This window comes from Eubalaena glacialis, chromosome 16, assembly GCF_028564815.1.
Source record: "Eubalaena glacialis isolate mEubGla1 chromosome 16, mEubGla1.1.hap2.+ XY, whole genome shotgun sequence".
Lineage (NCBI taxonomy): Eukaryota > Metazoa > Chordata > Mammalia > Artiodactyla > Balaenidae > Eubalaena > Eubalaena glacialis.
In genome coordinates, this window is record NC_083731.1 from 37,622,286 (window position 1) to 37,647,222 (window position 24,937).

The 24,937-nt window shown below is 35.0% G+C and overlaps 1 pseudogene; it reads left to right on the plus strand.

The window, feature by feature from the left end:
* Positions 1-17: 17 nt before the first annotated feature.
* LOC133076349 (flotillin-1-like) lies at positions 18-24,937 on the plus strand (annotated as a pseudogene).

Below are 24,937 nucleotides of genomic sequence, written 5' to 3' on the forward strand. Positions count from 1 at the left end.
GAAGTGAGACATCGGCCATGCAGATACATACGGGAAGTGTGTTCCAGACCAAGGGGTCACCAAGTTCAACACTTTTTATAAGGTATGCTTGCTCCATTCAAGGAAAAACAGAGTGTACTGTGTCTGGAATTGAGTGAACAAGGGAAGAAAGTATTAGGAAATGAGACCAGAATGGTAAACATGGGCTAAATTATGTAGGACCTAATATTGTTTTGTTTACTACTCTCAGTAAAATGTAAAGCCATTGCAAGAAATTAAACAATAAGTTACATTATATAATTAAGATTTCTAAAAAGACCCTTCTGGCCACCCTGTTCATATATGGCTAATAGTTAAATCAAGATGAGGACACAAGGGCTAAAACTGATTATTGGACTTAGCAACATAGAGATCATTTGTGATTTTTAGAGTTGCAATTTCAATGGTATTATTGTGAAATCTGAATGAGAGAAGATTTAGAGATGAAATTAATAGGAGGAATTGATTATGACAAGTATAGGTGACTCTGTCGAGTCCCAAAATTGCTCTCAGTTACCCCGGTCATTCCACTCCAGTGCCCATCCACATATACTATTCTCCTTGCTTTGGACTTTGGCCATCCTAAGGTCATTTCTCTAAGGACATGTTTTTTTACTGGATTATATGTTTAAGAAGTAAATTCTAACAATTTCATACCCGCTAAGTGTTAACTCTTTTCAAATTTTTTTTTTCAGAAATTCCATATGAATTTTAAAGGAGACACTTGAATATAACATTGTGACACAAAATAATGATCCAGATTTTCATTATTTTTCAAGTATTTCACAAAGTGGTGTGGTGATAACTTAGGGAGCTCCCTGTACTGATGCATTTGTTGTAGTTATTTGCATATTTCATATGCATCAATATGCATATGAAGCTTAATTTTCCAGTTTAAACTGCTGGAAAACACACACAAGTATATACTACATATGCACATACCAAGTATACTATACTGTAGTCAAAGATCACTAAATTTAAGGCAGGGTATCTAGAATTTAGTCCCTATTTCACCACCCCCTATATGTGTGTCCTTGGATATGTCCCTGAATAAACTTTGATATCAAAAATGAAAGTGTCACAACTACCACAGATGATTACTGTGGACATCAAGTAAGAGAATACTAATGAAAACCATTGGTAAATTATAGCATATTTATAGATATACATATACATATATATTCCAATTAGTAAGTTTATAACAAATACATTAATGTGGATGCTTACCTAAATCATTTATCACCAAATGGTACATTTTTATAAAACTGAGGCAAAATTCTTAGAGTTTTCTCACCTTGTTAAGCATCATAATGCGTATCATTATGCGGTATCTTTTACACAGTTTGCAAAATTCTTATTTTCCTTGTTATCATATAATTATTTTAAATGTATAATATTCTTTCAAACATTTCCTATGTTAGGAAATAATTTCTACAAGAATTCATACTATTTCCACGTGTTCAAATGGTGACCTCTGGGGGTTGGAGGAAGGGGCTGGTGATCAAGTGCTTAATGGGTATAGGGTTTCCTTTTGAGATGATAAAACTGTTTTGGGATTAGGTAGAAATGGTAGTTACACACCATTTTGAGTGTATTAAGTGGCACTGAATTGTTCTTGTTAAAATGGTTAATTTAGGAATGTGAAGATTTAGCTCAATTTAAAAGACTGAAAACAAATTAAGAATATAATTTATAGTTTTTTCTTAAATCTAAGGGAATATTCCCTTGCACAATCAATCACTAGATAACAAACCATATGGTCATCTTATAAAACTTTATAAAATGATAGTTGATCTTGATTTGGACAATAAAATATATGGCTACCCTGTTTAAAGTCCATAAAATAGTTAGGTACTAAGCTATATCCTTAAAATATTTCTACTTCTTTATACAAGGAAAAGTTCAATATTTTCAGAACACTTGAAGGACTCCTAATTTATATAAATATTTAGCATGAAGCTGACATTTTATATTGTCATAATTAGAATTCTACAGATCTTCTAAATATTACCTCCAATGTTATGTGAAATCTTCTAATTTCCCTGCTTTTGTTAATCTGATTTTTATATTGAATTTAAACAGAATTTGTACAGTAAAAGTAACTAATAATCCTTTCTTTGTGAATGATAGTAATATGTTTCCCTTATTAATTCATATAATATTTTTAAATTTTGGCAGTGTTGACAATTATTTCTTATCTGGTTGTGTAATGACAATAACTGCAAATAGTTGAATCTCAGTAGCTTAGTTTTACACGTGAGCTTCTTTTTGCTCCTTGATATACCTCAGAGGCTATTAGTGCATTATTGCTACTTTATAAAACATTCTGTACTAAAATTCAGTAGATTCTTTTGTTATAATTTTAGTAAAGCTCTGTGACATCATTAGATATACGTTGTATAATGGATGTTTACATCTTTCAAAAAAATTTTACTTTTTAATTAGCTTATTATTAATAAAGTGGGGACTTTTACAATATCAATGGCCTGATTCTTCAACAATTAATGGCTTTGGAAAATAAAAGAAGAGGGATTATTAGAAAATAAAAATGATTTAATATATACATATAATTTAATTTTAATATGTAGACTTCTTTCTCATATCCTAATTCAGACATACTTTTTTATATAATAAGAGCTGTGATTATGAACTGGATATTGATGATATTAACAAATTATTTTAGTAATTTCGTGTATGATAATGGCACAGAGTGTATGTTTAAACAAAATCTCTTACCTTTCAGAGACTTAGTCTTAGCCAATTGAATATTATTCTGCTGATATATTTTGTAAATACTCCAACAAAAATAAATAGATGACCTAACTAAATAAGGTAATTAAATGAAATAGGCAAATGAATGAATGATACACTATATATATATATATATATATATATATATATATATAACTAAATACATAAATGTGTAGGTGAATACAAATGAAAAAAAAACTGTCGAATTGGTAATAATTGTTAAAGTTGTTGATGTGTAGCTGGGGTTTGCTATATTTTTTGTCTCTGACAAGAGTCCCTAGAGAATTGAAAACCTGTCACACTTGCTCTAAAATAGCATCAACTCTGCTGTTCCTCCCTATCTTTTTTCTCTAAACCCATATTACTATCCGAACACCCAGAGACGGCTAATCTACAGGAATAATTTCTTTATTTTCTAAGATTCTCTTTTGATTGCCTATTCTCAAAATTATTTGAAATTTTGCAGATCCCTTTTGCTAAATCTATACTTTTTCAAAGTAGAATTCTCCTTTGGAATCATTCTTATGTTGCATCATTCTGAATAAATCTTATTCTTAAAAATGATCTTACTGACTTTTCTCTCTTATTCTATTATTAAGTTTGAAAGAAAAAAATTCCATAATAAAAAGTTAAAAGGACAATAATTATTTCTAAATTTAACTAAATGTACTCAAATAATGGCAATTATTTCAATTTAAATGATTGATATCATCCATTATAATAAGACATGTAAAACTATTAAGCATATTACTAATTCTGGAAAAAACTCTGCTTGTTTATGTCATCAATATTTCTAAACTTGATACTACATTTTATTTATCAATAAAGTATTCTATCCACTCTAGACACTTACATATTTAAAATCACATTGTAAGTAAATTTAAGTTTCAACACTTAATGAACTCAGAGTAAAACCATGTTTGGGGAATTGAGGGCTTAACTGACCTGAAAAATGTCCTTATAGCTATAAGAATTGAGTTTATATACATAGTGCACAAATGTCCCTGCAATCTAGTTTAAGAATATTTCCATCATGACAAAGTATTCCCCCATATCAATTTAACTAAATGACTAAAATATCAGCTGTTACTTTTCTTTTTGAAATTATATGACAATATATAATGTTCTGCATGATTTCAGTGCTTTGAACCTTGTTGCGACTGGTTTATTGACCAGTCTATGGTCAATTTGGTCAGATATCATACTGTGAATAATTATAATATGGTGAAATTTGTTGGTACTTGCTTTATGGACTAGCAAATATAATCACTTTTTGTAGATGATCTATGTTACTTGAAATAAATGTCGATATTCTTGAAAACTCTGCTGTCAGTCATGTCACATCTCCTTTGACAGTGATGTATATATTTTTTTGAGTTGTTTTAAGATGGTGTCTTGATTTCTGGTTGTCTTGCTATAATGTCTTTATATTTTTGTAATTATTTGATTTATGACTTGTAGACAATCTTTATTCCATGGATTGATCACACAGCCCATTCTGCTCTATTAACAGCAGTAGTATTCAATTCAGCTTGACTATACAATTCAAAAAAACAATAGTTTCATCTGACACCACATTTACTGAGCTTTAAGAAAAGATACAAAAGAGGAAACATCAAAGAATGTTCAGTAACAGCACAGAAACGATCTTCTGACTCCCATGCATAGCGTCTGACGTCCCAGTCTTTCTATATTGGATGTGGGTGTTTACAATACTGATTGTTGGTAGACAATCTCAGCTCCAGAAACCCATCCACATAAGATCCTTTTGGCTTAGTCACATAGCCCACTTGGGGAACTGTGACTTGCTTCCTTGCCCCAGGCAAGCTGCATCTCATCCTTCCCAGTTACTCATTACTCAATAAAAAATATCAACAAGGAATTAACAATGGTTGGATTTGCATATAGTCTTTGTTCAGAGTTTCCCTTGTCTTGGATAAAGTAGATTTAGGTCAACCCTGAGTAATTCCATGAGTAAAGGCTATACAATGTATACGAACATGGGCAAAATCTTCTCGCATCTGAAACTAGAATAAAGATCTTAGAACCTTCTTTTAATCCATTTTTTCCAGTTTACCTCCACCCCAATCCTTGCTATCCTTGCTATAGTTTCTCCAGTTAAAAACAATTCTTAAAGGAAAAAAAGTCTACAAAATTAGAATTTTAGCCTCAAACACATTAAAGATATCCCTGATGAGATTTCTGATATTCCTTTACTAACTGGTCTATTTTTCATAAAATTTTACCTACTATTATTTGCAAATTTCTACAGATGTTGATAGAAGCATTTAACTGTGTGTTACTTTCCCAAAACTAAATTTATTTCTTCCTCCTTCTATTATTAGTCTCCATGTATAATATATCAGTTTGAATTTTAAGTGAACTATTTAAAATATATGTTTTCCTGGAGGATCATTTTCTCTAGACTTATATTCTTATTTGACTATACATTTGGACCATAAATAATTTTGTTACCCTATAGAGCTGTTGAATAAGTATTAATATAATGATTAACATACCACATATTAGTTACTATTAATTTCATTGTTTTATTTCTTCTTGGAGAAAAAACTAAGCAAAAATATTCTTTGTCATATACTCTATTTTTCCTAACTTAGAAACCTTAGAGATCACTGCTCTGTAAACTCTAAGTTCCATCTTATCTGGAATATAACTATAACCAAGCTACAAAGACAATGTTTTCTTTGATGCATGTTTCCAAAGTCACCCACCTACCTTAAATGGAGTCAACATGTCATTCCTTAATCTGGCTGTTCCAAATAATTGTACCAGAGAAAATAGAAGTTCCAGGCACAGTGGCCAAGAATATGTAGCAGTAAATAAAACAATGGTAGTGATGATTTTGCATTATCTAATGATAGATAAGACCATAAGACCATAGGATTCCCCAACATTGACCTCATTATCCTGAGCCTCCAGCCCTCCCAGCCATGTTTTTTAAACACATCAGAGCACGTTGAAGTTAACATGCTTGTTAAAAAAAAATCTTTTTTTAATGAAAATATACACCCTCTCCAAGATTTTCAAAGAGATTAATGCCTTATTAGATTTGAAATAGTTGCATTTAGCTTTATCAGCTTACTAGGTTAACTACCAAACATGTTCAATTTTCTAGAAGTGAATGACATTAAGGTCTCCTTCCTGGACTTACCTTGTCATCATCATTGTGCCCAAACCTCTAGATAATAAATTGTCCTTTGGATCCACACATTCAGCCTAGTTCCCAAGATCCCTAAGGCCCTCTTATGAATCGGGGCCCATGTTGATTAAGCCTCTACAGGTGCTGTGTCCATTGAATACTTGTGGCATTGAAGCAATTTAAGTATAATGTATTTGCCTATTAGAATTATGTCCCCCAGAAAATGTGTTGTCCTTCATACCTATAAAATTGTCTGAACAGAATGTCATTCTGATTCACAGCAACACATGCATCAGATGTCATCTGCCAGTCAGAGTAAATCCAATCAAGCTTAGAGGGAAGATTTATCTCCAGGCTGAATAAGAACCAACATTATAAAAATAATAAAAATGTAACCTAAATGAAAATTTCTACACTGCTATATTCAAGTGGAATATCGCTGGACACAGATTGATGTCTTTCCTTCAAATCATCAAAGTATACTTGTTGGGTAAACTTCATAGCTTGAATCCATTCAGTTCTTCTAAAAGGATAACAAATCAGGGGTGTCTTTGAGAACTGGCCATGAACTGGCACCACAACTGAGAGAAACAACTCTGAATATTCTCTTATTCTGATATGAGCGCTTTGAAGAGAGTGACGGTATCCTTTCTCAGCCTCATTCTCCATTTATGGGCTTCCTTACTTTCTGTGACAACTTCCCCTAATTTTCTATTTTTTACCTATCATTATACAGACTTGGCATTCTGAATGAGAGTCTCTGATTAAGCCATCTGTACTGGCTATCCACAACGCAAGTTTCAGGAATAGACCTACCAGAGTTTTCTTTTTGGTTTGGACTCTGGAAGGAGTAGTATTAGGAAATTAAAATATAATGTGATTGCCTTTACCACTAGGAAGCTGGATGCACATATCATCAATTCTAGTTTAAGCTCTGAAGGAAGGTCACTCTTCAGCCTACTCTTGTTTTATTCTGAGAAATTAAAATAGTGTCCTGAGAAAAAGTCTTCTTCTGCTGGATAATAAGTGCAGTCCCTCTCCTGGTGTAATTGTATCTGCCAAGGTAATGGCAAATATTTTGTGATGTAGGAGACAGAGAAAATTTTATGATCCCATGATTCCCCCAACACAGGTCTCCACTCCCACCAACACTTATGACACCTTTCCAAAGAATTTGCTATTCACCATTTCTCACATTCAGATGAAGTACACATTCATCCAGTTGAGGCAGCCAGCCCTTCATTCTCTTACCATCTCCTATTCTAGTTATTATGGCTGTGTAGCAAATTACTTCAAAGTTTACCTCAAGACTGTGAGCAAATTTCAGCATAAAACAGTTATCTATTATGCTCCTGAATAACACTGGTTAAGAATTCAGAAAGGCCATAATGGAGATCGTTTATCACTGCTCCATGATATCTGAGGCCTGAGAGGGAAGACTCCAAGCCTGGAGGCTGAAATCATCTGAAAGCTCTCTAACTCACATGTTTAAAGGAAGATGCTGGCTGACAGTGGGAAGGACCTTGTTAACCTACCACCTGGGCCTATACATGTAGACTCCACAAGTTGTCTTCCTCATAGGATGGTGGTTGGGTTCCCAGGAGAAATATCTTTAGAGTGAGGAAGGTAGAATCTGTGTACTTTTTATGATTTGTCCTGAAAAGCCACAGAGTATCCCTTTTGCCATACTCCAAGGGTCTAAACCAGGGGTCGCCAACCACCGGGGCTGCAGACAAGTAGTGGTCCACGGCCTGTTAGGAGCCAGGCCGCACAGCAGAAGATGAGCAGTAGGCGGGTGAGCAAGCAAAGCTTCATCTGCTCTTCCCTATCGCTGCCATTACCACCTGAACCATTCCCCCCATCGCTCCCATTACCGCCTGAACCATCCGCCCCATCGCTAGCATTACCGCCTGAAACACCTGTCCCCAGTCCGTGGAAAAATTGTCTTCCACAAAACCGGTCCCTGGTGCCAAAAAAGATGGGGACCGCTGTTCTAAGCAATCCACAAGGCCAACCTCAGATTCAGTTGAGGGGGATATAGACCCCACCTCTCAGTGAAAGGAGTGTCAATAACAGCAAAAGTAGAACTTATAAGGGGTTGTGGGGGAAGGATGGAGTGGGAATTTGGGGTTAGCAGATGCAAACTAATATATATAGGATAGATAAACAACAAGGTCATACTGTGTAGCACATGGAACTATATTCAATATCCTGTGATAAACCATAATGGAAAAGAATATGAAAAATAATAAATAAATAAATATATATATATATATATATATATATATTTAACTGAATCACCTTGCTGTACAGCAGAAATTAACACAACATTGTAAATCAACTAACTTCAATAAAATATTTAAAATATTTTTTTAATGTAGAACATGTAAGATAGGAGAGAGAGAGAGAGGAGACTAGAGAATTGTGGAAATCAGTGAAAGTCTAAAACATGGGTAATTGAAATTCAAGAATGTGAGGAGAGAGAATACAGAAAGCCAATATTTGAATTGATAATGAACACACATTTCCAAAATCTGCTGAAAGATACTAGAAGGAAAGGGTATAACTGTTTTGGTAGTTTTTCCTCCAGCATCAAGGATATCTGAGGAGTCAATTCTTGACAATCTATCTTAAAACATCAACTCAGAGAACTATTAGGAATTTGATTGTATTGGCTCAATGATAAATGAGAATCCAGCCCAGGGCTATGTACTGAATTAGCATCTCTATCTCATTGTCAATGTTGTTTATCAAGTAATGAATAACTGGATATGGTGAGATGCAGCTGCACTAGAAAATGGACATTATTATGTATCCCTTGAGAATTTTGCAACTAGCTAGTAACATAGCCTTGAGAGAATAATGTGAGCTGCTAAGGAAAATCGCTGAAAGGAAACCATGGCTTCTTTGAGCGGACCTCTTCCTCAAGTTATGTTAATCTCTCATAATTACACACATCTAGACTGTAGGATATCTGGGTCTTTGGAAATAGCCACTATAGGTCTTAGACTTTAGCTATTCTATGTTGGTTACCTCACCCTCAGAGAATATTGATATTCTTAGCTTTTAGCTAAGTACACTTGATATGGAGAGAAGCCTATTTACTCTCATGAATCTGATTGCCCATCCAAACCTATGACCACTACTCCTTAAAAAGCAGAATGGGCATTGCAGGTAGACTGCAAATAAAGGGGGGCATAAAAAGTAGAAAATGGCTCTGAGATATTATTTTTTGGTGCTGCCAGTCTCTTAAGTGGTAATACATCCACTGACATGGAAGGCAAAGTAAACAAAATCAAGCAAAGAGAAGGTTGAGACATATTTGAAACTGTGACAAGAAGAATAACATTCCTCCCCCACAAGGTGCCTTTTCTATAGTTTCCTAAATCTGTGGATATGTTACCTTGTATGGCAAAAGCATCTGCAGATTAAATTAAGAACCTTGAGATTTTCCTGAATTATCTGAGTGGAAATAATGTCATCACAAGGGTTTTTATTAGAGGAAGGCGGGGGGGTCAGAATCAGAGAAAGAAATATGATGATAGAAGCAGATGTCAATTGGAGTGAAGCGGCCATGAGCTAAGGAATGCAGGCAGCTTCCAGTGCTGGAAAAAGGAAGTAAATAGATTCTCCCCTAGAGCCTCCTGAAGGAGTACAGTAAGTCCCCTACATACGAATGAGTTCCATTTCGAGAGCACGTTCGTAAGTTCAATTTGTTCGTAAGTCCAGCAAAGTTAGCCTAGGTACCCAACTAAAATAATTGGCTAAATAGTACTGTACTGTAATAGGTTTATAATACTTTTCACACAAATAATACATAAAAAACAAACACAAAAATATAGAAAACATTTATAGTCTTACAGTACAGTACCTTGAAAAATACAGTAGTACAGTACAACAGCTGGCATACAGGGATTGGCATTGAGTGAGCAGGCGAGAAGAGTTACTGACTGGAGGAGGGAGAGGAGGTGGGAGATAGTAGAGCTGAAGGATCATCAGCAATAGGAGATAGAGGGCAAGCTATCTTTTTGCATGGCTCCACTGTCTCAATTATTTTCACTTTTGTTTCCATCATCACTGCTTGGCGCTTCTTATCAGTATCTTATCAGTATCTTATCAATATCACCGCTGCTTTTATGCTTGCTTCCAGACATCCTGGGCTTGAAATAAAGATACTGTGTTACTGTACTCTATATAGTACAGTACATTACAGTAAACTACACAAAAGCACAACGACTTGTAGGGGATGCACACACGTGACAAGTACACCAGACACGTTAACTAACTTATGTGATTGGACATATGAACGCATGTTCACATCTTTGTAAGTTCACAACTTGAAGGTTTGTATTTAGGGGACTTACTGTATAGCTCTACTGATATCTTGAATTTGGCCAAATAAACCCCATTTTGCTTTTCTGACTTCAGAACTGTAAGATAATAAGCATAGTTTTAAGACACTAAGTTTTGGTAATTTGTTACAATAGTAACACAATTGTAGCTACCAATTACATAAGATGGAATGTGCAGTGATGAGTAATGAGGCAAGACAAATCATATGCCTCTGATCTAACCAGTGGTAGAAGCTATGGTATCAGTAGCCATCACCCCATGCATGGACCTTTATTCAACTCCCCTTTTAAGAGAGCAAGAGACCATACTAGAACCTGGGCCAACCTGCTATTTACTATGAAAACATGGTCTTTAAGGGTATTAACGATGTTTGAGTCATTTAAAAGGAGAATGGTTGCTGCAAAAATAATGATAATGGAAATAAGAATGCTAAATTGAGGGGCAACATATATTTAATCAATAATGAAATGATTAAAAAGGAGGAGATTGATGTGATTGCTACAAAAAGCTAGTGGCACATTATTGCCATCTGGATGGAGGAAAACCAACCCCTGGCAGGCAACACAGCAGCTAAAAGAACCTGCCGAATATGTTCCCTTTATCTCATCTCAGATACATTTAAATTCAATCACATTAAAGGAGAAACCACACACACACACACACACACACAACACACACCAAGATATTAGAACAGGGTACTGAAGAAACTTAGTCTTTCAATGTGGTAGTAATAGAGGATGAATGATATGATTTGAGGATCAATATAATTTCATTAAATTTCCAGCAAGGGCCCCAAGGTTGTACACTATAATTAAAGTTAAACAGGCTGGGTAGAGAAGAAAACTTTTTGTGGGAATAGATATTGATACACCATATACTGGAAGACAAGGGGATATGATCTGATGGTTAAAACTGAAACCTGGAATGTAAATTCATACTATGGCAGCTGTCACCAATGTTATGGTGAAAATATAGATTATCCTGTACCATGGTGTGGTAACGTCACCAGTACCAGAAGACATAATTGGAATGAATGAGATCGTAAATGCAATAAATCATCATTGAATACTTATAGTTGGATATTGGGCAAGTCTAAACTTTGTTTTATTATTGTGCTAAATAAAAACTTTTTGGAATTTTTGAAAGCAGAAATTTTGTATTCAAAGAAGAATAGCAGAAGTAGGCATACTAGATTCAAAATATCTCCACTTACAAGAGTTCCCACTGCCCTCTAGGAAAACTAGATAGTTCCTGAAAAGTAAATGCTCACTCTTATGACTTGAATTACATAGTTTCTCTAATAGCATCTGCTGCCTGCTATGATGACAAGCTAAAGTATAAAACTGACTGTTAGGATGTTGTAGAGTTGGCTAAGGTTTCCTTTTATGTTCTATCTCAATTTTGAAGAAAGCTAAGCACATATTCCTTTTAAATTTTTAAAATTTTTTTCCTTTCTTTCCTTGCTTTGTCCTATCTGTCCCTCTCTCTCTCTCTCTCTCTTTCTTTCTTTCATTATTTTTTTTACTTTATCTCTAGATTGATTGATTGATTTTTGGTGGAAACATCTGAGGAGATTATTCACTGCTCTTCTCATAGGGTGTCTGAATTTTCCAGTATGCTGTTAATGACCTGATGAAATGAGGCATAGACTTGATTGCCATCAAAAGTAAGTTGATTCACTACATTGATTATAAAATAGCATTACCTTTTTCAGAAAAGATAGCCAAGAAATTTTGGGAAATAGAATAAAGTATATGACTAATTGTTATAACATATGTACAATATGCAGTGGGATACATGACTAATGGTTAATTATACCATCTAAAATACAGGACCAGATTAATTTGTTAAATTATTAGGAATAGCTTGAGCATGGGTCACAGAAGACATTCCATAAACAATACAGTGTACAAACTGTTTTACTTCATTCTTCTAACAATAAAGTGCTACAACACTATAGGAGGCTTTTTGGATTTTGGTAGACACATATATATCACATGAGGATCTTGTTAACATCTACACAAAAGTTACCAGAAATAAATCTGAATCTGTGAAAGTTTCAGAGCAAAAAGTGGTTTCTGAGAGACTTGCAGACAATTGCAGTGCAAGCAACACAATTAGGGATATATTATAATAATATACGAATATATCATTAATGATGATTTTAGGGGGACATATTTTATCCATGAGGTGGTTGTAGCTCACCTTTTGGAACCAATAGAATCCCAGAGGACTTCATAATCTTGTTGGCAGAATGGTCTAAAACTTATGTTTATTAAACAAAGCAAGCTAGTTTAACAATGGAAGCTTCCAAATCTTATTTCCATATTTAAATTGGTAATCTACCACCATTTGACTACAGAAGTTGAAGAATAAGACTTTGAATAGGCAGAATTAGGGAAGTATATGTGGCTGTACAGGAAAACTTAAATATTGTCCCCAGGAGGTGATATTTGAATATTTAAGAGCATGTGACATGACCAAAGAATTCTTTCTTATGGCCAAGCAAATGAACCCTCCTTAGTTAGATAAATTAAAACAACACTCCAAAGGGAATCCAATCACAGAAATTACTGTGCAGAATATGTGAGGGGAATTAAATTTGATCATGTAGCTTCTTCCAACCCCAGGAAAGAAAAAAACAGTTGCTTATTCAGTTGGGGTTTAGAATTCAAAGGAGGATTTCCTTCTGATCCTTGGAGGTTGTTATTTGTATATATGAAATGAGAAGCACAGTGGTGCTTGGGCTATATAAGTTTGTGGGCTTAGCCACAAACTAAAGATGCTGATGCCGTAAAATGCTGTTCAGAAATAATAAAGAAATGATGTAAAGATGAATCAGGAAATAGTTAACAGTAGCCTGAAGTGGCTGCAAATGGATCCTAACTGAGAAGATACAGCTCTACATCAGGTGCTGCTTATCCTCTGACCAAAATAACACCTAACAAAAGAAGTAAGCATTTAGAACAAAGTATTGTGCATCAAACCAATTCATTGGGTTATGTCTTTATATTAATATAGACATTCCACTGGAGGCAATTGGACAAAAAAAAAACAACTGTTGTACAGATCTATGAGATCCCTTATTACCCCCAAGTATCAGTTAAATTGAGAGTTGGATGAGGAAATAAAACACCTATTAACAGAAATTTAGCTGAAGAGTAGTAGATTATATTTTGCAAAAAAAAAAAAATGGTTTCTGTCTCTCTCTCTTTCTTTTTCTATTGTCTGTGCTTCCATTTGGACACTTTCAATTGACCTATCTTCCAATTCACCACTCTGTCTCTCTCTTTATTTTTTGCTGTATATAGTCTACTATTAAATTCATTTTAGAGTTCTCAATTTTGTATGTTCTAGAACATCTAGATTTTTAAAAATTCACTTTATAGATTCCTGTTAAATTATCTATGCAATTTTCTATTTTTCATATTTTTATATATTCTAGAACATATTAATCAGAATTATTCTAAGTCCTTGTTAGGTAACCCCAATACTTGAATCATCTGTGAATATAATTCTATTTTTTTTTGTCTTTCATTTCCAGTCAAATGGTCCATGCTGTTTCTGTGCTTATGTGTGTGTATATATGTGAGCCTAGAAAAGTTTGACGATGGTAACATTTGGGAAAAAAAAGTCTTTAGAATTTTCAGATACTGTTATCTTCCTTTGGAAATGATTAACATTTCCTTCTTTTAGGAAAGTAGAGTGGTTACTAGTCTCATTAATTATGGGCTGTCTTGAATTGAGTCTGGATTGCAATCCTTATAAATCTAGGTTTACCTTTGATTTGTCTTTGGGTTTCCAGGGTTTTCAACTATAATCCTCTTATATTTTGTGGACCATTGCTCTAGTGTTTTTTTTAACTCTAGTATATGCCTAATGAAGCTTTCAAAAATATCCTGTTTGCTTGTCAGTGACATTTTGCTAATGTTTTTAGTCATGATTTCAAGCAACTTTAGGCTTTAACAAATGTATTAAGAGAGAAATAGTTATGTCTTTGAAATCCCCAAGTCTTCACCAGAAATTCTTGTGGCATCTTTGTCCAGTCACAGTATTACCCTCTGGGTTATGATCTGGATCTTCAACCTCCTGCTTTAATCAGAATTAGGAAATTCTCTTAGAGTAGAAGCAGTTATAGCACCCAGGTCACTATTCCAAGATTTCTCATGCTCTATGCCTTTGCACCTCTCATTTTGATCTGCACTGTTAGCTTTCTGTCTCCTTCAAACAGGTCAGATCTGTATTTTGTTGGCTTTTCTAGTTATTTTAGGTAGAAGCACCGATTGGCTTTCAGAAACTTTATTTCACGAAACTGGGAAATATTTCAAAGCATAGTTTATTAGACTTTTTTCGTGTAGAGGAAATTAGAAGTCATTAGAATCTCTTGTTAGAGCTCAATAGCATACTTGTGTATAAAATAAATATGTAACAACATAAACTGTATAGGTTATAGATACACATCTTAAATTGAAAAAAATTTAGGAAAAAAAGTGGATACAGAAATCTTGTTTTCCCATTAAATCATTCTTGTAAAAAAATGTGTCTTTCACTGAGCCTAAAAACATCCACATACTGAAAGTATATGTTTAAATTTTTGACCAACCTGGCTGCCTGGCCAAGCATTAGATGGTTATTAATGACACAATGCATGGTGCATAATAAAAGTAAACAACTGAGGTGGGCTTTTTTGTGCATGTGCTTTGGTTTTTGTTTTTTAGTTTTTTTGGTTTTTTTTCGTAGTTCTTTTTTTCTGATGAAAATATGTAACAGCAAACTGTTTAGATTAAAAAAAAAACCTGAGTTGCTGCTATTCAAAGAATGGCAATAAATTTTTTATCTTATTTGATTGTAAATAGAGATTTCCCTAATAATAATATATATTATACACATTATTTCAATTAGAAAACATTATTCACAGGAATATTTTACCTAAAAGTCTTATTAAATATAAGGGTTTATATTCTAATTATCTTAATTCTAGTATTTGATTCTTAATAAGAGATAATGATATATTCTTATTTTTTCTTATTTATTTCAAATATTATTGTCTCTAATGCATTTTATTTTTAGTTTCTCACTGTATAAAACATAAGAACAATATTGAAATATATACTAAATGATTTTTTCTAAGGTAGCCATATTGTATTATTATTACTTATTATCATTAATATTATAGTTATTGCTTTTTGACCACCAAGAAAGGAGGCAAATCAAACAATGAGTAATTAAAATACTTTCCCACTTGATCCAATCTAATCAACCACTAGACCAAATGTCCAGCTTTTTTTGGAAATAAATCAGATTAGAATTGAAACACATTGCTGTGTTGTAATACCCTGGTCCTTAATTAAATTCACAGCATCTTCCTTGCAACAGGAAAAGTTTAATACATGTGTTCTGACTGAAAGTGGGGCATACAAAAGTCCCAGTGTGGGCTATTATCTGATCCATTATGATGGCAGGTTTTTTGTTAAAAGTTGATTTGTAGGCTAATTTGGGAATTCTTAAGTGGATTATTTCAGCATGTTATCAAAAAGTGGCCTTGGGCTATTGCAAATTATGAGAGCATAATTATTATCATAGGGAGATAAATTTTGTTTGCCTGAATTCTATTCCTGGCTATCTTTGTGGGTATTTATTCAGATTAGCATCATCTCTGTGTTAGCAAATAGCACATGTGGCTATTTTATGTGTCACTAAAAGGGCAAAATAATACTTATTAAATGATCAGGTTATTTAATCAATAGACATTCAGAAAACAGAGACCAGAGAAATCATAATACAGTAATACACTTTAAATTTCTTGATTTAAATAAATGCCCTTAAGGGCTTTCATCATTTTAATTAATTACCAAAAATTTTTACCTGTTCCATTAGTAAATATATGTACAGGAAAGTCAATTACATATTACATCTTAGTATTTCATTCTAGATTTGTAGAACTTACTCATGGTTTTTGTCTGTTTGTTTTAGTAGTATAGGCGACTTCAGCAGATACTGTAATATATATATATATATATATAAATTATGTATTTCTAATATAGTTAGTGGATAAAAATGTTGCATAAAAAATGTATCTGTTGACATCTCACCACTTATTGTTCCAAGGAAAAATTTCTAAACCTCAAAGATAATAATGAACAAGAGAACAATATTTTATATTAATTACCTCTGAAGTACTATTTCTAAGATATATACTGTAGCCTCTACATATGAGATCAATAAACTTAAAAGAATACTCTTCTTCTCTCATTGACTAATTTCATGTACTTTTTGACTTCTGTGTTTTAGTTCGGAGTAATTTACTCCCAGATTTTTATCAAGTTGTGTTACTTATGTACAAAAGCTCATTGTAGTTATCAATTAATGACCTACCCTGGCCCCTTCAAATCTACTATTATACATTGTCAGAAATTATAGCTTTTCTCTGTACAAGATGAGTGCAGAGAGAGGAGGAACAGGAGGCTCTTCATTCTGGAATGTGTGGTTATTTTATATCAAGGTGTAGAGAGAAAATGAGGATCCGATCATGTTACTGGGGAAGGTTTTTCTCATACACTAAACTGAAACAAAGAAGACTAAAAATGTGGCTGTTTATCTATCACACAGAATGTCCAAAATATAATAACATAATTAAGCACCTCAAAAGAAGTATAAAGAGTATTCAGTTCACTAAATTAAACAGTAATATGCTGAGCTATCATACAAAAATCATCTTGATTGAATTAAAAAGAAAAACATATTAATGAAAAAATTTGAAATCAGTTAAATTAAGCTGTTTCTGTTTCAGGGTAATAGAAAAACTAAGAAACTCATGTTTAAAGGTGGATTTATTCACTGGAACACAGACCTTTCAATGAGAAGAATAAGACTTTAAATTTTTTATTGTAATAACAACAACCATTTTTTTGTGAATTCTGTAAGACTTATCAGTGTGGTTAGCTACACCCTGAAGGACATTCATGATGATCAGATATTTGCACTCCTCAGTGAAGGCTCAAACAGCACAAGTCCAGAAAGATGCTCAGATTGAGGAGGGGAGGTGAAGAGATACTGGGGTCCGAAGGCCAAACCAGGCAGACAAATGTGTCTGCTCAGTACTTGAGTGAGATTGAGATGGCCAAGTTGCAGAGGGACAACTAGCTGAAGAAGGCCAAGTATGACATCTAGGTCAACACCCTCTGAGCACAGGGTGACCTGGCCAATCAGCTTCACGTGGCCTAGACTAAGCAGCAGCTGGAGGAGCAGGAGGCACAGGTGCAGGTGATGGAGCAGCGCAGCAGGGGGCAGTGCAGGAGCAGGAAATGGCCTTGCTAGAGCTAGAGATTCGAGTTCAGAATATATTTGTGTGGGTTTTTTTCCCCATTTAAGTGCTTTATTGATTCCCTTATATTGTTTTCAATTCACGATGTATTTTTGTAACAAGAAGCCTATACACTGAAAAAAGGGTAGGAAGCAGGGAAGAAATCAATATCAGAAGATGCTTTCTAGAATCTTAGTTAAAGTCTTTGAATGAAAAAGTAAACTTCCAGTTAGCTCAAATAGGATAAAAGAAATTGACCTGGTAAAGCTAATTCAAATGATGACAGAACACAAATAAGAAATGAAATGTTGGCCAAATAGGGGAGAAAAAGGAACCCTTGTACACACTTGGTGGGAATGTAAATTGGTGCAGCCACTGTGGAAAAGAGTATGGAGGTTTCTTAAAAAACTAAAAATAGAACTACCATATGATCCTGCAATTCCACTCCTGGGTATATATCCAAAAAAACCAAAAATACTATTTCAAAAAGATACATGCACCCCAGTGTTCATAGCAGCATTATTTACAATAGCCAAAAATATGGAAGCAACCTAAGTGTCCATCAATGGATGAATAAAGAAGATGTGGTGAGGGAGACCTTCAAGATGATGGAGAAGTAAGATGTGGCGATCACCTTCCTCCCCACAAATACATCAGAAATACATCTACATGTGGAATAACTCCTACAGAACACCTACTGAACTCTAGCAGAAGACCTCAGACTTCCCAAAAGACAAGAAACACCCCACTCACCTGGCTGTGTGCTGACAGGGTCTTGGTGCCCCAGCCAGGTGTCAGGCCTGTGCCTCTGATGTGGGAAAGCCGAGTTCAGGACATTCGTCCACCAGAGATCTCCCGGCTCCACATAATATCAAATGGTGAAAGCACTCCCAGAAATCTCAATCTCAATGTTAAGACCCAGCTACACACAACGACCAGCAAGCTACAATGTTGGGCATCCTATGCCAAACAACTAGCAAGACAGGAACACAAACTCACCCATTAACAGAGAGGCTGCCTAAAATCATAATGAGGTCATGGACAGCCCAAAACACACCACCAGACGTGGTCCTCCCCACTAGAAAGACAAGATCCAGCCTCATCCACCAGAACACAGGCACCAGTACCCTCCACCAGGAAGTCTACACAACCCACTGAACCAACTTTAACAACTGGGGGCAGACACGGAAAACAACGGGAACTATGAACCTGCAGCCTGTGAAAAGGAGACCACAAAAACAGAAAGTAAAGCAAAATGAGAAGACAGAGAAACACACAGCAGATGAAAGAGCAAGGCAAAAACCCACGAGACCAAACAAATGAAGAGGAAATAGGCAGTCTACCTGAAAAAGAATTCAGAGTAATGATAGTAAAGATGAGCCAAAATTTTGGAAATAGAGTAGAGAAAATACAGGAAATGTTTAACAGGGACCTAGAATTACTAAAGAGCAAACAAACAATGATGACCAACACAATAAATGAAATTTAAAACTCTTAGAAGGAATCAATAGCAGTATAACTGAGGCAGAAGAATGGAAAAGTGACCTGGAAGATAAAATAGGGGAAAAAACAGAGCAGAATAAAGAAAAAAGAATGAAAAGAATTGAGGACAGTCTCAGATATCTCTGGGACACATTAAATGAAACAACATTCAAATTATAGGGGTCCCAGAGGAAGAAAAGAAAAAGAAAGGGACTGAGAAAATTTGAAGAATTATAGTTGAAAACTTCCCTAATATGGGAAAGGAAATAGTCAATCAAGTCCAGAAATGCAAAGATTCCTACACAGGATAAATCCAAGGAGAAACATGCCAAGACACATATTAATCAAACTATAAAAAATTAAATACAAAGAAAAAATATTAAAAGCAACAAGGAAAAAACAACAAATAATATACAAGGGAATCCTCATAAGGTTAACAGCTGATCTTTCAACAGAAACTCTGCAAGCCAGAAGGGAGTGGCAGGAAATAATTAAAGTGATGAAAGGGAAAAACCAAGATTACTCTACCCAGCAAGGATCTCATTCAGATTCGAAGGAGAAATTAAAACCTTTACAGACAAGGAAAAGCTAAGAGAATTCAGCACCACCAAACAAGCTTTGCAACAAATGCTAAAGGAACTTCTCTAGGCAGGAAACACAAGAGGAGGAAAAGACCTACAATAACAAACCCAAAACAATTAAGAAAATGGTAAGAGGAACATACATATCGATAACTACCTTAAATGTAAATGGATTAAATGCTCCAACCAAAAGACATAGACTGGCTGAATGGATGCAAAAACAAGAGCTGTATATATGCTGTCTACAAGAGACCCACTTCAGACCTAGGGACACATACAGACTGAAAGTGAGGGGATGGAAAAATATATTCCATGCAAATGGAAATCAAAAGAAAGCTGGAGTAGCAATTCTTATATCAGACAAAATAGACTTTAAAACAAAGACTATTACAAGAGACAAAGAAGGACACTACATAATGATCAAGGGATCAATCCAAGAAGAAGATATAACAATTGTAAATATTTATGCACCCGATGTAGGAGCAACTCAATACATAAGGCAAATACTAACAGCCATAAAAGGGGAAAACGACAGTAACACAATCATAGTAGGGGACTTTAACATCCCAGTTTCACCATTGGAAAGATCATCCAAAATGAAAATAAATAAGGAAACACAAGCTTTAAATGATACATTAAACAAGATGGACTTAACTAATGTTTATAGGACATGCAATCCAAAAACAACAGAATAAACTTTCTTCTCAAGTGCCCATGGAATATTCTCCAGGATAGATCATATTTTGGGTCACAAATCAAGCCTTGGTAAATTTAAGAAAACTGAAATCATATCAAGTATCTTTTCCGACCACAATGCTATGAGACTAGATATTAATTACAGTAAAAAATCTGTTAAAAATATAAACATATGGGGGCTAAACAATACACTACTAAATAACCAAGAGATCACTGAAGAAATCAAAAAATACCTAGAAAGAAATGACAATGAAAACATGATGATGCAAAACCTATGGGATGCAGCAAAAGAGGTTCTACGAGGGAAGTATATAGCAATACAATGCTACCTCAAGAAACAGGAAATATCTGAAATAAACAATCTAACTTTACACCGAAAGCAATTAGAGAAAAAAGAACAAAAAAACCCCAAAGTTAGCAGAAGGAAAGAAATCATAAAGATCAGGTCAGAGATAAATGAAAAAGAAATAAAGAAAACAATAGAAAAGATAAATAAAACTGAAAGCTGGATCTTTGAGAAGATAAACAAAATTGATAAACCATTAGCCAGACTCATCAAGAAAAAAAGAGCGAAGACTCAAATCAATAGAATTACAAATGAAAAAGGAGAGGTAACAACTGACACTGCAGAAATACAAAGGATCATGAGAGATTACTACAAGCAACTATATGCCAATAAATTGGACAACCTGGAAGAAACGGACAAATTCATAGAAAAGCAAAACGCTCTGAGACTGAACCAGGAAGAAATAGAAAATATAAATAGACCAATCACAAGCACCGAAATTGAAACTGTGATAAAAATCATCCAACAAACAAACGCCCCAGACCAGATGGCTTCACAGGCGAACTCTATCAAACATTTAGAGAAGAGCTAACACCTATACTTTTCAAACTCTTCCACAATATAGCAGAGGGAGAAACACACCCAAACTCATTCTATGAGGTCACCATCACCCTGATACCAAAACCAGACAAAGATGTCACAAGGAAAGAAAACTACAGGCCAATATCATTGATGAACATAGATGCAAAAATCCTCAACAAATTACCAGCAAACAGAATCCAACAACACATTAAAAGGATCATGCAGCATGATCAAGTGGGGTTCAACCCAGGAATACAAGGATTCTTCAATATATGCAAATCAATCAATGTGATACACCATATTAACAAATTGAAGGAGAAAAACCATATCATCATCTCAACAGATGAAGAAAAAGCTTTTGACAAAATTCAACACCCATTTATGATAAAAACCCTCCAGAAATTAGGCATAGAGGGAACTTACCTCAACATAATAAAGGCCATATGTGACAAGACCACAGCCAACATTGTTCTCAGTGGTGAAAAACTGAAACCATTTCTCTAAGATCATGAACAAGAGAAGGTTGTCAACTCTCACCACAATTATTCAACATAGTTTTGGAAGTTTTAGCCAGAGCAATCAAAGAAGAAAAAGAAATAAAAGGAATCCAAATCAGAAAAGAAGAAGTAAAGCTGTCATGGTTTGTAGATGACATGATACTATACATAGAGAATCCTAAATATGTCACCAGAAAACTACTAGAGCTAATCAATGAATTTGGTAACGTAGCAGGATACAAAGTTAATGCACAGAAATCTCTTGCATTCCTATACACTAATGATGAAAAATCTGAAAGTGAAATTAAGGAAACACTCCCTTTTACCACTGCAACAGAAAGAATAAAATACCTACGAATAATCCTACCTAAGGAGAAAAATGACCTGTATGCAGAAAACTATAAGACACTGATGAAAGAAATTAAATATGATACAAATAGATGGAGAGATATACCATGTTCCTGGACTGGAAGAATCAACATTGTGAAAATGACTCTACTACCCAAAGCAATCTACAGATTCAATGCAATCCCTATCAAACTACCACTGGCATTTTTCACAGAACTAGAACAAAAACTTTCACATTTGTATGGAAACACAAAAGACCCCGAATATTCAAATCAATCTTGAGAAAGAAAAACGGAGCTGGAGGACTCCAGCTCCCAGACTTCAGGCTATACTGCAAAGCTGCAGTAATCAAGACAGTATGGTACTGGCACAAAAACAGAAATATAGATCAATGGAACAGGATAGAAAGCCCAGAGAAAAACCCATGCACGTATGGTCACTTTATTTTTGATAAAGGAGGTAAGAATATACAATGGAGAAAAGACAGTCTCTTCAATAAGTGGTGCTGGGAAAACTGGACAGCTACCTGTAAAAGAATGAAATTAGAACACTCCCTAACACCATACACCAAAATAAACTCAAAATGGATTAAAGACCTAAATGTAAGGCCAGACACTATAAAACTCTTAGAGGAAAACATAGGAAGAACACTCTTTCTTGTAAATCACAGCAAGATCCTTTTAGACCCACCTCCTAGAGAAATGGAAATACAAACAAAAATAAACAAATGGGGCCTAATGAAACATAAAAGCTTTTGCACAGGAAACGAAAATATAAACAAGATGAAAAGGCAGCCATCAGAATGGGAGAAAATATTTGCAAATGAAGCAACTGACAAAGGATTAATCTGCAAAATTTACAAGCAGCTCATGCAGCAGCTCAATATCAAAAAAACAAACAACCCAATCCAAAAATGAGCAGGAGACCTAAATAGACATTTCTCCACAGAAGATATACAGATTGCCAACAAACACATGAAAGGATGTTCAACATCACTAATCATTAGAGAAATGCAAATCAAAAATACAATGAGGTATCACCGCACACTGGTCAGAATGGCCATCATAAATATATCTATGAACAATAAATGCTGGAGAGGCGATGGAGAAAAGGGAACCCTCTGGCACTGTTGGTGGGAATGTAAATTTATACAGCCACTATGGAGAACAGTATGGAGGTTCCTTAAAAAACTAAAAATAGAACTACCATATGACCCAGCAATCCCACTACTGGGCGTATTTCAAAACCATAATTCAAAAACAGTCATCTACCACAATGTTCACTGCCGCTCTATTTACAATAGCCAGGACATGGAAGCAACCTATATGTCCATTGACAGACGAATGGATAAAGAAGATGTGGCACATATATACAATGGAATATTACTCAGCCATAAAAAGAAATGAAATTGAGTTATTTGTAGTGATGTGGATGGACCTAGAGACTGTCATACAGAGTGAAGAAAGTCAGAAAGAGAAAAACAAACACCGTATGCTAACACGTATGTATGGAATCTAAAAAAGAGGGAAAAAAAGTTCTGAAGAACCTAGGGGCAGGACAGGAATAAAGACACAGAGGTAGAGAATGGACTTGAGTATACGGGGAGGGGGAAGGGTAATCTGCGATAAAGTGAGAGTGGCATGGACATATATACACTATGAAATGTAAAATACATAGCTAGTGGGAAGCAGCCACATAGCACAGGGAGATCAGCTCGGTGCTTTGTGACCACCTAGAGGGGTGGGACAAGGAGGGTGGGAGGGAGTCATAAGAGGGAGGAGATATGGGGATATATGTATATGTATAGCTGATTCGCTTTGTTATAAAGCAGAAACTAACACACTGTTTTAAAGCTATTATACTCCAATAAAGATATTAAAAAAAAATAAATAAATCAATAAATTTCAGCCCAGTTAAAAAAAAAATATGGTATATATACACACATACACACATGCGCACCCACAGACACTCACGCACACAATGGAATACTACTCAGCCATAAAAAGAATAAAATGTTGCCATTTGCAACATCAGGGATGGACTTGAAGGGCGTTATGTTAAGTGAAATAAGTCAGGCAGAGAAAGGCAAATACTGTATGATATCAGTTATATGAGGAATCTAAAAATTACAACAAACTAGTGTATATAACAAAAAAGAAGCAGACATATATAGAGAGAACAAACTAGTGGTTACCAGTGAAGAGAGAGAAGAGGGCAGGGGCAGGATAGGGGTAGGTGAGTAATATGTACAAATTATTATGTGTAAAATAAGCTACAAGTATGTATTGTACAACACAGGGAATATAGCCAATATTTTGTAGTAACTATAAATGGAGTATAACCTTTAAAAATCATGAATCACTATATTGTATGCCTGTGACTTATATAATATTGTACATTAACCATACTTCAGTAAATAAAGAAATTAACACTAATGAAAAAAAAAAAGAGGACAATGGGAGCCCAGCGCTGCAAGCCTGAAGCACCTAGTCAATACAGATAATTCCCAGCTGATAACACAGAGAGAGGCAGAAGACGTTTCTGTATGGATGCATGAGGAGACCGAGGCCTTTGCCCTAGAAGCCAGAGTCCCAGGCCAAATCTAAGCAGGTTGTCAAGAAAGCAGTAACTTTCCAGCTGGACCAGGAGGCTGCTCAGCTGATGCTGCTAGAGAAGTTGCCCCAGGTGGCAGGAAATACCAGTGGTCCTTTGACATCAGCCAATAAGGTCACGCTGGCATCCCGTGGAAGTGGAGCCATGGGAGTGGCCAGAATGACCTGTGAAGTACTGGATATCCTGAGCCACTGCACTGAGAGTGTGGAGAGACTCACAGGTGTCAGCAGCTCCCAGGTAGACCACGAGCACTTGCAAACAGCCTGA